This window comes from Herpailurus yagouaroundi, unplaced genomic scaffold (assembly GCF_014898765.1).
Source record: "Herpailurus yagouaroundi ecotype Mexico unplaced genomic scaffold, PumYag 180, whole genome shotgun sequence".
Taxonomy (NCBI): Eukaryota; Metazoa; Chordata; class Mammalia; order Carnivora; family Felidae; genus Herpailurus; species Herpailurus yagouaroundi.
Window position 1 is genome coordinate 27,290,132 of NW_024412411.1, and position 20,913 is coordinate 27,311,044.

The window sequence follows — 20,913 nt, forward strand, 5'->3', positions numbered from 1 at the left end:
AAAATATTATAGATAATTGAATTTTTCTTAATATATTAGGTTATATATTAATTGCATGAGTTAATGTCTTAATGTAGAAAAAGTATTTCCATGATAATATAAAAAACTTGAACAACTTAATAATGAGAGACAACACTGCCCAACAGGTAAGCTCAGAAACACCAGGCATGGGTTCAAATGCTGCTCCATCTGTTACTAGATCGAGGATTCTATATGCAATTTTGCTTAAAATCTCTTTGCCTCAACATTTTTTGAAATGGAGATTAAAATAATACCTGTTTATTTTGTAAGGCTTAAACCAGTCAATATATGCATATTACATAAAATAATATTTGGCACTTGGTAAGTTCTTAATACATTTCAACTGTTATAATTACTAGAGAAAATTAGAGGATGAGCAACAAGTGTGCTCAAAAAGGAATGTAAATGGGCCACAAGTATATAAACTCTAGCCAACCATGCTCATAAACAAATAAATGTAACAATGAAACACCATCTTTGACACACTGATTTAATGACTTCTGTTGATATAAGTATGGGGGAGAGGGACTCACACTCTAGGTAAGAGTGTAAATTGATATAACCTTTCTTGAGGGCAATTTAGAAATTACAACCAAACTAAAGCTCACATGTCTTTCAATCTTAGAAATCTTAGAAATTTTACTTCTAAGATTACTGATATTTAAAATTTCTACAACATTGTTAATGTAAAACTAATGGATGTAATATTGTAATTATAGTATGAGTTGTATATGCTTCAAATACGTATATATACACACTCATACATTATATATATATATAACATATATATATAACATATACATATCATATATATATATGTTTATATATGCAATGAAATTTACTGGAAAGATAAACTAAACATTTTAGATAATGATTACTCAGAAAGAGTGGAACTATGGAGGGTGGAACCAGCCGTGGTGACAGGAAGGGAGACACAATATTTTCATTTTACAGCTTTAAAAAAAATTAACTGGTGCAATTTTCACAGTATAAATAATTACATTTAAACAATTTCAACTATAAATTCTCATCACACTGGCTAAGCAAAATAGAAATAAATAATTGAACAAAAAGGACATTTAGAAAACTCTACTTATCTTCAACTTTCTTTTGCTTCAATTTTTATGCTTATATATATTTGTGGAACAAATTATTTTACATATTTTTCATTAAAAAAGCAATGGAGAGAGGATAACACTGCTAAATGTGGGTCCAGCCCACAATAATTTTGTAAAAAAATAACAGTGGTCAAAATTCTTGAGGTTTAGATAATTTTTGGTAAATATACACAAAACTAGAATTCATATTAACAGCCTGAATGGATTTCACTGAGTTCTAATTAAAAAAAAAAAATTACCTTGTTTTCTTGAAATCCTCTATAGCTCTACACAGGAGCTCTAGGATCAGAGGAAAAATGTATTTTTGTAGTGTTATGTAAACACTTGATCAAGTGACCAGGATATTGTCTGTGTTTTCATCATTACATTTCTTGTCTATATTGACATTAGTATTTTATTTATGATGGTATATAATTAATAAAACATAAAATTCACTTAGAGAAAATGGATGCAGTTTGTAAGGTTCAAAGTGGGAAGGAATATCTTAAAAATATGAAAGCTTAAATTTAATCTTCTCCTTCAGTAATCAGTCTGTTAAAATTCTGATTTGCATATTAGGGATCAGCAGTAAGCCATAAATGGCATGCATCTCCTATATGTAATGATGTTGTATTAAAAATATCTTTAAACATAATATGGAACCTTAAAATTAGCTCATCATGTGGTGAATATATTATATTAATTACTATTATCCTTATACAAACTGGATAATTAACTATGCTTTAGAAGATATTTATTTTTAACTACATTGTAGAAAGTCATGTACTTAAGTCAACACAAATGTGTAGGTTTGTAATTTTTTTAAAGACAATAGAACAAAATTATATCAATATATTGTGCTAAATTGAGTGTTTTCTGGTCAGCTAGATTTTTCTGGCAATTTCCCTATAAAAGAAAATGATTCACATATAATGGATTGTGGTATGCACAGAGCAGTTATTATACAATTTGAGATATCATAAGTAAGAGAATAAAAATAAAAAACACTAACTGATGAGAAAATGGTTAATTTAGCAATGTACAAGTCATAACTCCTATTTGTCTTTTATTCATAAGTTAAAAGTAAAGCTGTAAATAGCAAGACATAACAATGAAAAATTATTTTTATCATTCTCTTGGTCTTTCTTATATCACTGTTCTAAACTATAGAATTTTCTCAAATTAATAGATATTAAACAATATGTTATATTTGTGAAAATTTCCCTTTATAACCTTGGGCAATAAAATTAATATTTGTCTCAATTTTGAAAAATATTTATTATTTATTTTGAGAAAGCCAGAGTGCAATCAGGGAAGGGGAAAAAAAGCAAGGGAGAGAGAGAATCCCAAGCGAGCTCCACACTCAGCATGGAGCCGGATGCGGGGCTCAAACCCAAAATGTGAGATAACAAACCCTGAGATCATGACCTGAGCTGAAATCAGGAGTCTGATGCTTAACCTACTGAGACACCCAGATGCCCCTATTAGGCTCAAATTGTTTGCCAAGAAAAGGTCAACTTCATACAGATACTCTAATCTCTGAGATAAACATATTCTTTCAGTTTTGTCTCCTTTTGAAAAGTTGAATGGTGAACAAAATAAAGAATAAGAATCACATACACCTATACACAAACATACACACATACAGACCTACACATGCCCCTGTCATCCAAACTGTTAACATGAAGCCAATGACACCAATGAAATAGTGACTCAAAAATGAGAATTTCTTGGGGCACCTGGATGGCTCAGCTAGTTAAGTGTCCAACTTTGGCTTACGTCATGATCTCACACTCTGTGAGTTCAAGCCCTGCGTTGGGCCTTGTGCTGTAGCTTGGATCCTGCTTCAGATTCTGTCTCCCTCTCTCTGCACCCCTCCCCTCCTTGTACTCTGTCTCTCTCTCAAAAGTAAATACACATCAAAAAAAATTTTTTAATGATAATTTTTCTTTGCTGTTGATAGAATTTTAAATACGTGCTTTTAGAATAATGTAAAAATTCCACTTTTAACTGAATCCTGGATTTGAAAAAAAATTTGGCAATTCATTTTACTTTTTAACAAAATTTAATCTCATGTGCAAAATTTTTGATATTAAAGATGTAAGAACCTGCATTTTTCCCATTTCATTTGGAATGCACATAAAAATTACACTGTGAGTTATTTGTGTTAGATGGCATTTTGTAAGGGATTTGGTTTAATCAAACAAGCAATATGATTAGCAGTTTATACAATGAAATATGAATTGTCACTAATTGTAATTGACATTAAGAGTTTCTCTGATTCTTTTAAATTATCTGATAATTAGAAGAAAAGGGTGAAGGAAGCTAAATCTGAATTTCTCCTGCTAGCCTAAACAATGATGGAATCTCTGTAAACACTATCTAAACTTATTCCTTTTAACACCTTAGAACATTTTTCAATCTCTATTTTAAAGATAAAGTATTTAAAAGCAAAGAGGTTAAGTACCAAGTCAGAAATATGAGAGGTATCCCACATTTATCTCTTTCTTTACCCACAAATGCAATTAGTCACCAAGCTCTATTAAATTTTCCTTCTTAGCATCATTTTTATCAAATCCCTTTTTCTATATTTCCTCTATTATTGCCTTTGACCTTCATCACCTCTTGCCTTCATTCCTGCAACAGTCCCCAGGAAATGCAGGCGATTTTCCTCCACTGCCTCTCTATTCCTGCAGTGTAAAACTAATCACATGAATCCTTTGTTTAATGTCCTTCAGTGTGTCTCCATTTTTCATAGATGTATTTTGAAGCTCTTGCCAAGCTCTACGAGATTCTCTACATTCTGGTCCCTGCTCATCACTCAAGGTTTATTTTCACAGACTGTGCTGTGATTTTTCTCCTAGACTTCTCAGCCATCCCAAGGTAATTGCATTTCTAAATCTACTTTCTCCTGCTTTACATCTGAGTATTTTCTCACCTGTCTCTGTCTGATGTGAGCTCTCCGCCCCCGCCATCCTAATTTATACCTAATAAATTCTGTAAGTTAATGATAATGTTACCTCCTACATGAAGCATACTCTCATCTGATATCACAAGTCTCTGACCTATCTTACAAGTAAATTGACAACTCCTACCACACACATAATTCTATTGAGGCCACCTAACTTTTGTATAAGTATTAACTAACATGATTTTCCCCGATTATTAAACTGTGATTTCCTGAGGGCAGAACCATGTTATATTTTGTAGTCAACTGTGATAACCAGCACAGTTCTTGTGACATAGCAGACACTATCGTTTTGCCTGTAAAAGAATATTGTTGGAGGATATGGAGAATAGTACTTTAGATCAAGGGAAGGGCTGATAGTCACTAACACAGAAGGAAATGAATTAGGAGTCATTTAAGGCTACCCCAACAGGAATCAATTATGGACTTTCTTTCAGAGTTTTGTAATTAGTGTGACTTAACCTTAATTGTTCAATATCTGCATGTGTCTCTGTGGTGTGTGTGTGTGTGTGTGTGCGCGCATGTGTGTATTACACATTCCAAATTTTCAGGGAACTAAATCAGTCAGGCATGTACAACTGAAATAATAACGATAATTTAGGTTATTCTAATTAACTATGGTCAATATGTGCCATTCACAGGAAAAGAGGATAGTTGAGAGAAAGGCCACCACTTTATGAAGTGTCCACTAAAGCATTCAGTGGATTTAGCTGACTAGGTAGTGGTTAACAGGAAAAAAGAGCAGGCACATATATAACATGTTTATCAGCTGAAAACCTGTGTATCCAGAAGTGTAAAATCACTGAAACTTCTGCGACTTTAAGCGCCAAAACCACTAGAGACAAACCATCGACTAGCTCTTCAAAATTTTTCAAGACTCCTTGATCCTAAATTATGCATAAAACAATTATGGAAAAATGTTTGCTTCCAAAGGAAAATAGCAACAACAAGGTTCATATTTTTATAGCAAAAATAATCTTTCTCAAGGGGAAGATGGCAACAATGGATATATTAAGTATTTGTTCAAATGTAGTATAGACATCTGGTCTTTTTCTCGTCTTATTTTGTTTTTTAAAAGTTTTTATTTAAGTTCTAGTTAGCATACAGTGGAATATTAGATTCAGGTGTATAATATAGTGATTCAGCACTTCCATACAACAGCCAGTGCTCATCACAAGTCCCCTCCTTCATCCCCATCACCTACGTCACCATTCCCCCCACCCTGCTATTGTTTCTTCTTAGTTTTTTTAATTGTAGTGAATGACACTGTTTTCCATTTTGTTTACAATTCGAAAAATTTGAAGTCAAACTTGGTATCTTCTTTCTCCCTCCACCACATATATTTTTTTTAAATACGAAATTTATTCTCCAGTTGGTTTCCATACAACACCCGGTGCTCATCCCAACAGGTGCCCTCCTCAATACCCATCACCCACCCTCCCCTCCCTCCCCTCCCTCATACCCCCCATCAACCCTCAGTTTGTTCTCAGTTTTTAAGAGTCTCCTATGTTTTGGCTCCCTCCCTCTCTAATCTCTTTTTTTTTTTCCTTCCTCTCCCCCATGGTCTTCTGTTAAGTTTCTCAGGATCCACACAGGAGTGAAAACATGTGGTATCTGTCTTTCTCTGTATGACTTATTTCACTTAGCATAACACTCTCCAGTTCCATCCACGTTGCTACAAAAGGCCATATTTCATCCTTTGTCATTGCCACGAAGTATTCCATTGCCTCCACCACATATTTAATTCTTCACCAATTTTAATAATCAAGCTTGTATAATAGCTCTAAATATTTCTACTTTGTCCACTTCCACTGTACTTCAAATTGCCATTACCTTTCATCTGCACTAGCGAACTAGCCTCCTAACTTATAATTAACTCGTTTAAATGTATCTACTCTGCCAATCTGAATCTTTTCAAATTTTTTTCATATTTCATCTAGAGTGAAGTTTTGAAAACACAAATTTAACATATTATTATCCCATCTGAAATATTTCAGAGGGGTTCCATAGCTCCTAGAATAGAAACAGAATTCCATATAACTTGGTTCACTAGCACTCCCACATTATCTAACACCTGACTCTGCCCAATCAAACTAGTCTTGTTGCTTGCCCTGTGTACTCATTATTTTAATAATTTTAACAATAATTTTAATAAATAATTTAATAATAATTTAATAATGGTTTAAATAATGTACCTCTCATTATTTTAGGTGTTCTCTGCATCTGAGATTCTCTTTAATTACTGTTTCAATTCATTAATTTCTATTCATCCTTATCTTCTCAGTTCAAACTAACTTCCTTTTTGAAAAATTTCTTAATGTTAATTTTTGAGAAAGAGATAGACAAAGCTCAAGTTGGGGAGGGGCAGAGAGAGGGAGGGAGACACAGAATCGGAAGCAGTCTCCAGGCTCCAAGCTGTCAGCGCAGAGTCCTATATAGAGCTCAAACCCACGAACCATGAGATCATGACCTGAGCCAAAGTTAGACGCTTAACCAACTGAGCCACCCAGGCGCCCCTAAGCTAACTTCCTAATAGAAGACTTTCTTGATCTCCCTGCTAGGTCAAATTGTGATACTATACTTACTCTTACATTATTCTTACATTACCCTTATTTTTTAGCTCATGCTGCTTTCCCAATAATCTGTCACAGAACCAGTTTTATTTCTTTTAAATGTGATTATTGGATTACCATCTATATATTACACTATATTTTAAAGTCTGTGAAGGCAGGAGTATGTGTGTTTCTGTTCCTAAAGTATCTAATTCATGACGATAATAAGTATGTGTTGAACGCATGTTTAAATGAATGGCTATTCACTGAAATTTTAGAGATTTCTGAATTGTAAGATATTACTTTTTTATGGTTCATGTATTTAAAAAAATTTTTTTTAACGTTTATTTATTTTTGAGAGAGACAGAAAGAGACAGAGTGTGAGCAGGGGAGGGGCAGAGAGAGAGGGAGACACAGAATCCGAAGCAGTCTCCAGGCTCCGGGCTGTCAACACAGAGCCCCATACAGGCCAGAACACACGAACTGAGAGATCATGACCCGAGACGAAGTTGGTCACCCAACCGACTGAGCCACCCAGGCGCCCCTGGTTCATGTATTTTTAAATAATGTATTTATTATATAAATTTTTAAATACAAACAAAGAAAAAAGTTATTTTTAAGATGATTTGAATGAGTCATTATCTTTCTATGAATTTTCTTGTTTGTAATATATGTTCAAAGTAATACACCTACTTTTTATATTTATTAAAAACAGTTATTGACTGATAATGCTAAGTTCTGGATTTAATTCATAAATAGACAAACTTCTGCTTCTTTAAGTGAATAAAAATATGAATTTCTTATTTGGTGGCTATTCAAACTGGTCTAGGAACACACTCTTATATTTTATGGGGGAAAAATTAGTACTCTGTGTTGTCAATAAAGTTGATAGGCTCTAATTCTTACCCTAACTAGGCAGCAAGTTTCTCTGTTAGAGATCATGCATTGAATATGTTGTACCCCCCCCCCACTCCTGCCCCCAAGAACTTGGAGAATTCCAGACTCTAAGTAGATAGTCAATAAATAATTTACTGTATTTTTCTTCCCACATTCATGCTCCCTTAGCTGCTTTAGATTATTTATCTGTCATTTCTGCAACAACCTTTTGTGCCAGTTCACTGAACCAGAATATTTAAATGTTTCCAAGTAGCATTTATTTTATGCTTGCCCTGGTTCTCACAGCGTATGAGAATTCAGTACAACCAGAAAAGTATTTGCTGAATTGAATATCAAAGCATTTATGTTAGATTCTTTTCTTTGGATTTATATAAAGATATTAAAATACCATAAATGTAATGTGAGAGTGCTTTCAGCTTTTAAGTAACTCAGAAAATATCTAAACACAGCAGAAGCAATTAATAACACTAAATGTTTTGGGTCTCTTCTAGATAACTGCTTTTAGTAAACTGTCATTTCTCATCTTTATTCCCTTTTCACTCCCTCCAACCTCTGCCAATGATGCTAAGGTGATCTTACATGCTTTATGCACAATCACCCTTTTCTCCTACTTCTCTTCCTCCTCCTCTTTCTCCACCCTACAACAATATCATTTATACTTAGAATTCATAGCATGAATGGAGCTTCGGAAAAGATTTGGTTGAGGGTGGACAACATCATTCCTTCAAGCCCCTTTCAGCTTCTTGATGTTGCACTTTCCAGTTAACTTGCTATATGTGTGTCTTTAGCTTTTCTGACAGTACGTTTCTACATGTAAAAAACAGACGCATTACTTCTCATATATAACTCTCAATCTTCATCTTAAGCTTGATACCAAAAAATGCATGTGAAAATACTTTGTAAGCCCTAAAATTACATATGTTTCAGGGGATTTATTTTAATCTTATTAACATTTATGAAGAAAATCATTGTAATGTTAATTGTATTCAGTATGTAAAAATTCCAAATAATGAATAAAAAGGTGGTTCATTGTTTCCTTTAGAGGAGAAATATTCAAGCTAGTAAAAAAGAGCACTTTTCAAGAATAAAGTTTACTTAAAGGTAGCTTACTATTTATTTCCTACTATCACCATAGTCCTCCTTCTTACTCCTTAAGTACTGAATCCAGAATATACCTGTTACTTTGGGGGCTATAGATGGTCATGGGTGGCCATAGTCTTTCCTAACTTGTGCAAGAAGAACTCCAGTGAGTATTAGTAACCATTTTTCTCCTTGCATTTTGCTTCCCTTGGCTAGTACCTAGCAGTTGCTTTAGAAAATTCACTCCAATACATTTCCCTAGGAATTAGCTTGGGATGAGTTTCTCTGTTACTAGGAAGAAGAATAAGCAACATGTAGAAGCAATTGCTATCTCCTTTACCTTTGTAATAAGTTTCCTTCTATGAGTAGCTTCCTGATATTTAGGATATGAGGATTTGGAGCTTGGGTAATGAAGTGAAAGAATAGAAAGTACCATTTGATGATACTCCCAACCATGAGGCCATTGAGACCCAGGTCACATCATGAGAAATCATCTTGGGGAAACTGAAATATTATGGAGAAGTTTGCTTCTTGTTTTATCTCATGAATTAGAGGCAACAGAAAGAGAAGTTAAAATACAGCATAGAGAAAGAACTTTTCCTGCCAAAACAAACAAACAAGATGTCACTGTGCGACAGACATGTGTAGAAAACATCTATATAGGTAGTCATTGACTTATTTTAAATAGCGCAAATCTATTGTTATAGGACTTTTGTTACTAGTTAGGATGCTCATCCTAACTCATATAAGCTTTCCTTAACCATACAAAGAACTTCCTGAATTAAATCTAATAGGAACTTTTTGAGTAGAGCATGTCTTTAATCAAAACATCTTCTCCTCTAAATTATAGATATAATTGTGAAATTAATAGATATTAAAAGTGGATTATTTTTACCAAATTGATAGATTTTCATGAATTGACACTACCCAATCTGATTTGAAATACCTGAAACTAAGTAGTTATTTAATAACAATACTGGATAACAAGATGTTAAATATTGTTTGCAAATATGTCAAGTAATGATATTTTAAGAAAGTTTTGCTCTCATTTATGGAAAGGGAGTTTGAAAAAGAAAGAAAAAAGATGTTTCTTGTGAGAAAGAAATTCTCTAGAGGAATTCACTAAAAAAGTTACATTATTTGAAAAATATAAGTGAATGTTTAATACTTTATAATGCTATCACTGACCTTTTCAAGTTGTTTGGATGTTCTGCTTTTTTTAGAGTCAAAGGAGATCAAACTATTTGATCTCACTGTTCCTGGGTTCAAGCCCCATGTCAGGCTCTGTGCTGGCAGCTCAGAGATTGGATCCTGCTTCAGATTCTGTGACTCCCTCTCTCTCTGCCCCTCCTCCATTCACAGTCTGTCTCTGTCTCTCTCTCAAAAATAAACATTAAAAAATTTTAAAAGGTATATATATGCATATATATATATATATTAATAATGCAAAGAAGATTTTTAAAGTCATACCTTCCAGCTGCTAATTTTTCAGGGACACTCATATTTTAAAAACTGACATACATATTTCTCTACTGATATTTTTAAAAAAATACTTGAGTATTCATGTAAAATTTCTTAACTCCTCTCCTGTCAGTAATCTCTGCCCCATTGATTCCATCATTTATATGCTATAATAATCACCTTTCTACATGAATCTGTTTAAGTCACAGTCCTGCTAATGACCATTTAATGACCCCTCCCTGTTTACACAATAAGTTCTAATGAAGTCTAAGGCATTTATGATCTAGGTCATAATCAAAATTTTTCTTATTTCTTTATTCACATTATGTTCCATCAAGAGCAAACCGTATGTAATTGCTCACATTCTTTTATACTTTCATATTTTTGTTCTCGTTTCAATACCTGAGATTACTTTCCCTCCTTGGTCTCTTAAAGTCTTTCTTGTCTTTCAAAGCCTACAACATTCAAACATTGACATTCCTCCTGTTTGCATTATGACATATGAATCTTGTGTTTACTCATATAATTGCTTTTATTACACTGTACTTAAACATATTGGTAGATTTCTGTCTACACTCTGAAAATTTGGAATGAGAATAGTTGTTTATATTTGTATCCCAAGTACTGCCTACTACAATTCTTAGCATATATTTAGGAAGCACAATTTAGAAAAGAAAAAGCAGAACATATATGGAGTAAGATAGACCCAACAAAAGGTTAATATGCTGTTGCTGTTGAATTATGCTATTGTTTTCCAGAATTTATTTGGAAGTTAGACAAGGATAGACCATTACTAATTTACAAAAGCCAATCTTCTCTGAATAGCCCAGGGTCTGTTTGTAACTACTTGTCTCCAGAGCTCTACTGAGCCAAAGATAAAGGCTTGGTTTTGTTAGGATTAAAGACATAAAAAGTAACAGAAAAAAAATAAAGAAAATAAGGCAGTCAAGTGTTCCTGCTCAATAATTTCAACACTGAAAATATTGAATAAAAATAATTGTCCAAAACATTCTTTGGTAACAGATGTTTTATGATCCTACATGCTATAGCAACAAGTAGAAAATGGTGAGTCATACCCTTTGGTTTGTATCATTTGTGACTGTGCTTTAACCTGGTCTGCCAGGTGGCTATTTGGGGAAGTTTCGCTGACTAGGTTATTAAATCTTCTGATTCTGCAAGTTTATTTTATATTTCCATAAGATGATCATTTTAAATTAATGTTGTAATGGCATCCTACTTCTTATTTAGAAAGAAAGAAAGAAAGAAAGAAAGAAAGAAAGAAAGAAAGAAAAGGAAGGAAAAAAGAAAGGGAGAAAGGGAAAAAGAATGAAATGGTCACCTGGGTGACTCAGTAGGTTAAGCATCCGACTCTTCATTTCAGCTCAGGTCATGATTTCAGGGTTCCTGAGGTCAGGCTGTATACTGACAGCTCAGCACAACCTCTGTCTCTTTTTCCAAATAAGTAAATAATAAACAAACAAACTTTACAAAAAATACTAAAAAAAAAAAGGGTAGATTAGTGTAGATAGATTTTGTGTAGATTTTTCATCAAGTTTGTCAAATTAAAACTAAATCTCAAAGGTACTGATTAGTAACAGACCATCAAAACTTTTGCAGTATTGGTACAAATAAATCATGAGATAGTGCCTCCATCAATTAGGTATATTTATACCTTTATTTACTCCCCATAAAAAAACATGCTAAGCTATAAAAATACTAAAACATTTCCATCTTCATATCCTAATTTTAGTCATTATATTTCTATGATTACATGGCTTTTAGAATGTATTAATCATACTTCCTTAAAACTAAAATTTTCCAAAGAAATAGTCTTGTTTGAATCATTTAGAATATAGGGCAAACATGAAAGAGATATTAGTTGATATGACTCAGTCCTCATGGAAATTATATATAATGAAGTATATATAATATTTATTCCTGTGTTATCTTCATTTATCACAAAAATTTAATTTATAAGGAAAGTTTGTACTTTTTTTTTCATCAGGAAGACGTTGTCTGTCTATTAGCAAGAAGTTATAGCAGGAGGAAATCAAAATTGAAAACAATAGTTAATGCATCAAAAAGTGAAAGCCAAATGTGACTTTGTAGAGCAATTTGTAATTTAAAAAAATTCACAGGTTGTTTAGAAAGACCTCCAAATGCTGCTATATTTTTAGAAGTTTTGAATATTTTTAGGTACCTAAGAAGTACAATAGTCACTATTCCCAAGGAGCTTTTAATGCACATATAAAAAGATAACAATACAAGGCTACAACTGATGTGCTCATATATGGTTGAGATAAGTAGTATAGAAATTTTGAAGAAGTAAAATATACTTTGAATTAGGAAGATATGGGACCATTTACAGGATAAATAGACGAGTGAGGTGATACAAATGAGGCAACTGAGAGTGTTCTTGAACTGGCATAAGGACAATTAAGGTAGAGCTACAAGTTACAACTATTTGAAGGAATGCCAAGACCCTTTAGACTAGAGTAGTAGCGGGTCCACTTTACAAAAGCAAAAAGAAAAATGTAATTTTAGTCAGGAAGAGACAAGTGAAGTCAACAGAGACTTGAATATGAATTTCTGATCAGAAACACAATGACTGACCTGGTATTTTTTTTCCCAAAGGCATCCTTAACTAGATTATAAAGAGGGTGATTATTAATCTGATTGCTCTGAAAGGCCCAGAAACACTAGCATGAAACAAACAAAAAAACAAACAAAAATCTACCTTAATTATATTAAAGCCATACTACCTTTAAAAGCCATTAAACTTTTATTTTTAATGTTGTTAAATGTAAATAGCATTTTTCCTTTGAGGTAAAGAGTTCAGCTTACTAGATTTGCAATTAAAAGAATTATAACCTGAAATTCTTTTTAAGCAATGATAAAGGCTACATTAGAGCTTCTTGGTATGTTAACATTCAGTGAGGTCTGTTTCTGCTAAGCCAATAATTTGACTTAATAATAAAAAATAGAAATATATGGAAAGAAAGAAATGTAAAAGAAGAAAAGAAATAGTGTGGTTTCCTCTCAAATGCTTCAAAATAAACCTCTTCCCACTAACATATATCAGACTGTGGGGACCAAACCTGCCAGGTGCTGTGTGGTCTCCTTTGATACTTAGAACTGCCCAAAATACCTCATTCAATTCATTAGATGACTTCATTTCAGAAATCATGCTTTTTACTGAAATCTGAAAGCAGAAAGCTCCGGAACTGCTTTACAAAGAGATGAAATGGTTTATGCAAGAATAGCTCAAAAGGAATCCAGAGGCTTCTGGATTGCTTGTGGCTTCAGTGACAGTGATGCATAGATAGTTTGGAGGTATATCTCCCTAGATTAGAGCTGATCTACAAATGAGAAACTTCAACAAATTGCCCCAATTCATAATCATTGGTGTTTGAAGTATGATGATACTTTATTAAGACATATCAATGGACATTTATTTAGCACCTACTACATACAAGGCATGACATCATATGTAGTAAGGTGTAAATCTGTGTTTACTCTTATTTCTTTACAATAGACACCTATATATTCATCATGGTTGCATTAGTCCCATTCCAAAATGAACTTGATGCTGCATGAATATATAGTGTGTAAAATTTAGCCAACATACAGAGAAACACACTGCTGCTGCAATGTCTCTTTTTGAGATCATAAAACTCTGCTCTGATGTTTTGGTCACAGAGAGAAACCTTTATACCATTTCCACAATTGGGCCTGATTAAACACACAGGCCATGCATTTGTAATTAAACATGTACAGAGAAAACACAAAGTACCCAATTACCTATGTGCTCATTGTAAGTCTGTTAACATCTCATATGCCTCCTGAGATCCATTGCCCTTTTAACTAAGAGTGAAGCCACCTGTCTCCCCTGGGAAAGTTGGCATGTCTGAAAAAGCTGATTGTTTGCTTTTGAGCTAAATGCCTCTTCTGTTCGCTGCTTTATCTATTGATTGTACTTTAGCTTATGACTGCTTTGCCCTGAGATTTCCCCCAAGGATTATAATCTATCTAACATTTATTTAGCAGAACCAACCCTAACCCTTAGGATTTCCTGGGAGGCTTCTGAATGACCTTTTCTTTCTTTAAGAAATTACCAGAGTATATGCACCAGGGATATGAATACTGTCCCTAGTTTAAATATCCTTCCAATCCCTTTGTGCAACTTCTGTCTTAAAATAAATGACCTGTTAGACAATAAGTGACATTATGCCTTTAAGATACAGTTTCTTTAAAGTTACAAAATAAGTTTTGATCACTTGCAACAAATTTAACAGTACGAAATAATGTAGGGGAAACAATCCCAAGATTTCCAGTCTGAATATGGCAGAGACACATAGTAATTTTCTCTTTTTTCTACATATCACACAAAATCAAGAAAGTAAATAGGCAAACAAACAAATAAAATATTCTCTCCATTTTCACTGAAATTTAAAGGTATATAATCATTCATAGACTGGCCTAACAAAAGCAAGTGTGACTTACCAAAGCTATCTATATGGAGTGAGGTGCAACAGAAGCCTTGAAAGGGGAGGTGAACAGAATGACCTTACAACTGCCCAGGAAAAGCTGGTATAATGCAAACCCAGAATTGAAAAATGCCATAATTTTCACCAAATAAGATCTGCAGGATCTGTAGGGAGCAGATAGAGATCAAGCAGAAGCTGCATAGACAGGTGGAAGAAAGACCCACCAACAATGATCAAACAGCCTTGGGGTGCAGATGACAGCAAAGGCAACATGATGTATATTCCTTGGAGGAAACTCCTACAAATAACTGGGCCAGCAAACCCAACTCATCCTCTGATGAACAATATAGAAGAAGTTGAAAAAGAATCAGTATAAAAATATTAAATGAAAGCTTTGCCAGAACAATGATGGCATGAAACAGAAATTATACCAAACATTCTTTTAATTTAATTTAATTTTTTTTAATTTACATCCAAATTAGCATATAGTGAAACAATGATTTCAGGAGTAGATTCCTTAATGCACCTTACACATTTAGCCCATCCCCCCTCCCACAACCCCTCCAGCAACCCTCAGTTTGTTCCTCATATTTATGAGTCTCTTCTGTTTTGTCCCTCTCTCTGTTTTTATATTATTTTTATTTCCCTTCCCTTATGTTTATCTGTTTTGTCTCTTAAAGTCTCATATGAGTGAAGTCATATGATTTTTGTCTTACTCTGACTGGCTAATTTCACTTAGCGTAATACTCTCCAGTTCCATCCAGGTAGTTGCAAATGGCAAGATTTCATTCCTTTTGATTGCTGAGTAATACTCCATTGTGTGTGTGTGTGTGTGTATATATATATATATATATATATATATACACACACACACGCACACACACACACACACACACACACACATCTTCTTTATCCATTCATCCACCAATGGACATTTGGTCTCTTTCCATACTTCGGCTATTATCGATAGTGCTGCTATAAATATGGAGGTGCATGGGTCCCTTCGAAACAGCACACCTGTATCCCGTGGATAAATGCCTAGTAGTGCAATTGCTGGGTTGTAGGGTATACCAAATATTTTACCTATGACATAGGTAAAAAGTAGACATAGAAAAAGTAACAAAACAATTGTTTCAATGCAGAAATATGAACAAATTTGAAATGCCAGAACTTGAAAAAGATGGTAAGACATTAGTTTACTAAAATGATCTTACAGAACTCAGTACAGGAGAAAAGTTTTAAATAATGAAAAAGAACAAGGACAGTAGAATGGACAATATGAAAAGCACCACAAATACCATGGAGTGTAGAAATAGAAAGGAAAGGGGTGCCTGGGTTGTTAAGTCATTTGAGCATCTGACTCTTGATTTTGGCTCATGTCATGAACCCAGGGTCCTAAGATCAAGCCCTGGGTCAGGCTGTTTACTGAGTGTGGAACCTGCTTAAGATTCTCACTCTGTCCCTCTGCCTCTCCCCTGCTCATGCTCTCTTTCTTTCAAAAAAAAAAAAAAAAAAAAAGAAAAAAGAAAAAAGAAAACAATTTTAAAAAAGAAAGAGAAAGGAAAATAAAAATGAAAAGAAAAAAGTAAAATAGGATTAGAAAATGTTAAACACATAACATTTACATAATTGGAGTTTCCTATAAAGATAAAGAAGCCAAAGTATTTAAATATATTTAAAAACTATTAGAGGAATAAACACAAAATGGATTAAAGACCTAAATGTGAGCTCTGAAGCCATAAAATTCCTAGAAAAAAATGGGCAATAATTTGTTTGACATCTGCTATAGAAATATTTTTCTAGATATGTCTCCTCTGGCAAGGGAAATAAAGGAAAATTAAACTATTTAATCTATACCAAATTAAACCTTCTGCACATGGAAGGAAACCATGAACAAAACAAAAAGGCAGCCTACTGAATGGGAGAATAGATTGGCAAATGACATATCTGATAAGGGGTTAATATCCAAAATATATAAAAAACTTCTATAACCCAAAACACACACACACACACACACACACACACACACACACACACACACACCAAAAACAACAGCAACAATAATCTGATCAAAATGGGCAGAGGACCTGAATAGACATTTTTTTCCCAGAGAACATATAGAAAACTAACCAACACAGGAAAATATGCTCAATATCACTAATCACCAGGTAAATGCAAATTAAAACCATAATAAGATATCACTGTAGACCTATTAGAATAGCATAATCAAAAACACAAGAAATAACAATTTTCGGCAAGGACATGAAGAAGTGGGAACCCTCACACACTGTTGTTGGGTAAGTATTTGGTGCAACCACTGTATGGAGGTTCCTCAAAAAACCCAAAAACAGAAATACCATATTTTCCATTAATTCCACTACTGATTATTTACCCAAAGAATACAAAAACACTAAATTATAGGGATACATACATCCTATGTTTATGGAAGCATTATTTACAATGGCCAAGAAATGGAAGCAGTCCAAGTGTCCATCAATAGATGAAAGGGTAAAGAAGTAGTATGGGGCGCCTGGGTGGCGCAGTCGGTTGGGCGTCCGACTTCAGCCAGGTCACGATCTCGCGCTCCGTGGGTTCGAGCCCCGCGTCGGGCTCTGGGCTGATGGCTCAGAGCCTGGAGCCTGTTTCTGATTCTGTGTCTCCCTCTCTCTCTGCCCCTCCCCTGTTCATGCTCTGTCTCTCTCTGTCCCAAAAATAAATAAAAAAAAAAGTTGAAAAAAAAATTAAAAAAAAAAAAAAAGAAGTAGTATAAATATACAATGGAATATTACCCACCTATAAAAAAGAATTAAATCTTGCCATTTGCAAAAATATGGATGGACCAAGAAGGTATAGTGCTAAGTGAAATAAGCCAGTCATAGAAAATAAATGCAATATAATTTCACTCATATGTGCAATTTAAGAAACCAAACAAATGAACAAAGAGAAAAAGAGACAAACCAAAAAAATAGACTTAAATACAGAGAACTAACTGGTGGTTGCCAAAGAGAAGGTTGGGGGTGGGGGGATGGATAAAATAGATAAAGGAGATTAATATCCAAAATATATAAAAAACTTCTATAACTCAAAACACACACACACAAACGCACACACACATACACATTGTTAGAGGAGTATGAGACATTTAATAAAAGCTTTTCTGGATTTTGGGTTCTTGGTATTTATCACTTTATATGCACAATGTGTTGAGGCATTTTTCTCTGACCATATAAACATTTACTCTGTACCTAATTAGGTATTCATAATTGTATAATTGTCTTTTCCTAAAGAACTTGAAATTTTATAAACTCAAGGTCTCCTAACTTCTTGACATGTCCCTAAAGAGTTATACTCCCCTACCTCAGAAGAATATAAATAAAAACTAATGGTCTATTTCTCATCATTTCTAATCACTATTTTGAAATCAGTCTGCAATGAAAAGCTGCAAGTTAGTTGCAATCTAATTTCACAAGGTAAAATGGTTTTAGCATGAAACCAAGAAGGGATTTTCAGATTTTATGGGAATGATTACGGTTTACCTTTACTGAGTCCATAATAACAAACGTTTATTAAAGGTCTGCTATGTCATATGGCTTTAAACTAGACAATGTGCAAGAAAAGAGGAGCCAAACTATCCATGACCTTGAACCTTTAGTAGGAGGTTGAAATCAAAAGAATAATTACACAAGTCTGATATTTAACTGGGATACACACTGACAGGATTAAACTAATTGATACTTACAAAGGGGTATCAACTCCTCCTTCTCTGCCCTTCTGTTATGCAGCAGTTTCAGTTCAATACCAGTAATAATAAGCTGTTCAATACCAGGCACAGAATTGGGTCTTTGGTAACCAGCTCCAGTTCTACCCACTTCTATTTTGGTTGTTCAGTGTCAATACCACTCAGAACCCCTAAATTATTCCTCTTTGGCTCTATCATTGGATCTAAGGCTGGTAAAAGAGGGCAGACATTCCACTTTCTGGTATCCAGCCTTGCTCCAAAGAATGGTGAGTGTGCATGTTTGAGGGCTGGGGTCACCACAGGAGCAGGCTGGTGCCTGTAGGCCTAAAAGCTAGCACTCTTCCATTCATCCACCCACAACTTATACTTAGGCCAGTATTTTGGGGTGACAAAAAGAAAGATACCCCTGGGTACTGGTGAGGGCACTGGAAACCCAATGTCTGAAAGTCAATGCTCATGTAGCCCCAAAGGTCTATGCACAGCCATTGCCATCCAGCACTCTAACCATTCCCTTCCTTGTAGAGAAACCATAGCTTCCTTAAAATACTAGGTTTAAGAAGACCCAAGAAGACCCAAGAGAGACAAAGAGAGCAGGGGGTTGATGTTAATGGGAACAGCTGAAGATCTAGAAAGCACTTCAGGCTTTGTACACATTGAAAGAGTTCCCTAGGGTTTGATTTAGGGGAGATTAGAACTGGGAATATTGAGAAGGCACTCTTTTCATCATCACTACTAATTCTACCTTTAATGAAATACTTTGCTAAAACCTATTGAATGCCTGCTTTTTTTGATGAATAACAAAATAAATTTGCAAACATAAATGAAAGCTAACTGCTACACTGCTCTAACTCACATATTTGGCCTAAAGGATTAGGTTGAACTTAATTAAATGGATTGTTCCAATAAGTGATTTTGTAGCATAGTCAATAATATAAATTTTGAATATGTTAAAAATATTTTATATAGGATATAGGGGTTAAAACAAATTAAATGTAATTTCTATTAATTTGGCAGTAGTTGATTTAGTTCCACGCATACAATTGTTGATATAAAGAGAAACTCTCTGCTTATTGATATTGTCACCTAATGGCTATCATTTTAGTAAAATTGTCATTCAAAAAGCTTTTTATGATTCATTTGTCAAAATATGATTTAAAAGGAATTTTACTGAGCTCATGACAACCAATTTAAACAAAAGATCACAAGCATGCTTTCCTAAAGCCAGGAAACAATTTGTGCTACAAATGACCACATAGTAAATGGTAGTCTACACATGTACAGATATATGTGTATTAGTTTACTTAGAGAATGATGAAGCTATGTAATTTTTAAGTTTATATACTCATTATATATTATTTTATATTGCTATTGAAGTTGTTCCATACATGGAATATCAACCCAGAAATCACCAGATTGGGATTACCACTCTGCAGCAGAAGAGTACAGTTCTATGAGCATATATTAAAGTGATTTCTTTCCATAGTGGGGTAGTCTGGGATGGCTTCCCTGAGTAGTGATAAGTCAACTAAAATATAAGGATGAGAAGAAATAAGAACATTCCAGATTTAAGCAGGGCATGCTAAAAGCAGTATTTTGAAAGAAAGCCAGTTTTGTTCAGAGAAGGTTAGGGCACTAGATTGGGGTGAGAACAAAAAAAAAAAAAAAAAAAAAAGAGCTGTATATGTTGAGGGTTGAGAAGTAGTTAGAGGCCACATCATGCAGAACATCATAGGCTGTGATGGTGAATATGGTCTACATCAATGTAGAAGGCATTTTATGAATTTGGTGTTATAAATATATTTGAATATATTTTAAAGACATTACTCTGATCATAGTATGGATAAGGAATCAGAGGGACACAAATGGCAATATGGAAGACCAGGTATTAGGAATTCTCAGTGGTTCAGGCAAAAGAGGATGATAGCTAAGAGTAGTAATTGCTACTATAATAATATTGTTATTATTGTAGCAATACATTGATGAACTGATATGAAGAAAACGTTGTAAGATTTGTTAATTTGTTGGATGTAGAGGGTAAGAAATAAGGAGACAAGGTAGAAAAATTCAAATTCAGTCTTAGTTTTATTGAAATTGAACTACTACTATCGAGTCATATGTTAATTCCATCCCATTCTCCTTTGGTCTATAGAAGAAAAAAGATGGGATCCTCAAATCATTGTTGCCAAATCAGCTCCAGATCCAATTAGAATCACCCTGGGAGCTCCACTCTTGAGCTTCTGATTTAAATGGCCATAGGGCCTAAGCATGGGAATCCCTTAAAAATTCCCCAACTGATTTTGATGGACAGCTGGACTAAGAATCATTGATTTAGTGAGAGATGAGGTTTGGCTGAATTAGGAAGATATAGAAGTGAAATAGCAGGCAAATTAGGGATATTATATAGGTGGTGAGAAATGTTACAAATTCTTTGTAAAACTACTTTTTACCTCTCTCCCTTCCTCCATCAATAACCTGTCTAGATTATAATCAGTTTTTCTTTGGAATAAAAACCCTTCCATATGTGGTAGAGTATGCAATTTAGAATTGTTTTTAATTCACTAAAATTGTGCTTCTTATGTGATTCCTTCTTTTTCTCTTTTTTATTTTTAAT

The 20,913-nt window shown here is 33.9% G+C and overlaps 1 protein-coding gene across 3 annotated transcripts in view; it reads left to right on the forward strand.

Moving 5' to 3' along the window:
• CNTN5 (contactin 5) overlaps positions 1-20,913 on the forward strand; it is a 1,407,026-nt gene that overhangs the window by 514,266 nt on the left and 871,847 nt on the right. The window contains exon 1 of one of the 3 annotated variants that reach the window (XM_040489699.1): positions 3,825-4,001. The exons of the other annotated variants lie outside the window; for them this stretch is intronic. The gene's annotated coding sequence lies outside the window, so the exon portion shown is untranslated. Of the gene's footprint in view, positions 1-3,824; positions 4,002-20,913 lie in introns of those variants that run through there. 3 annotated transcript variants of the gene reach the window in all.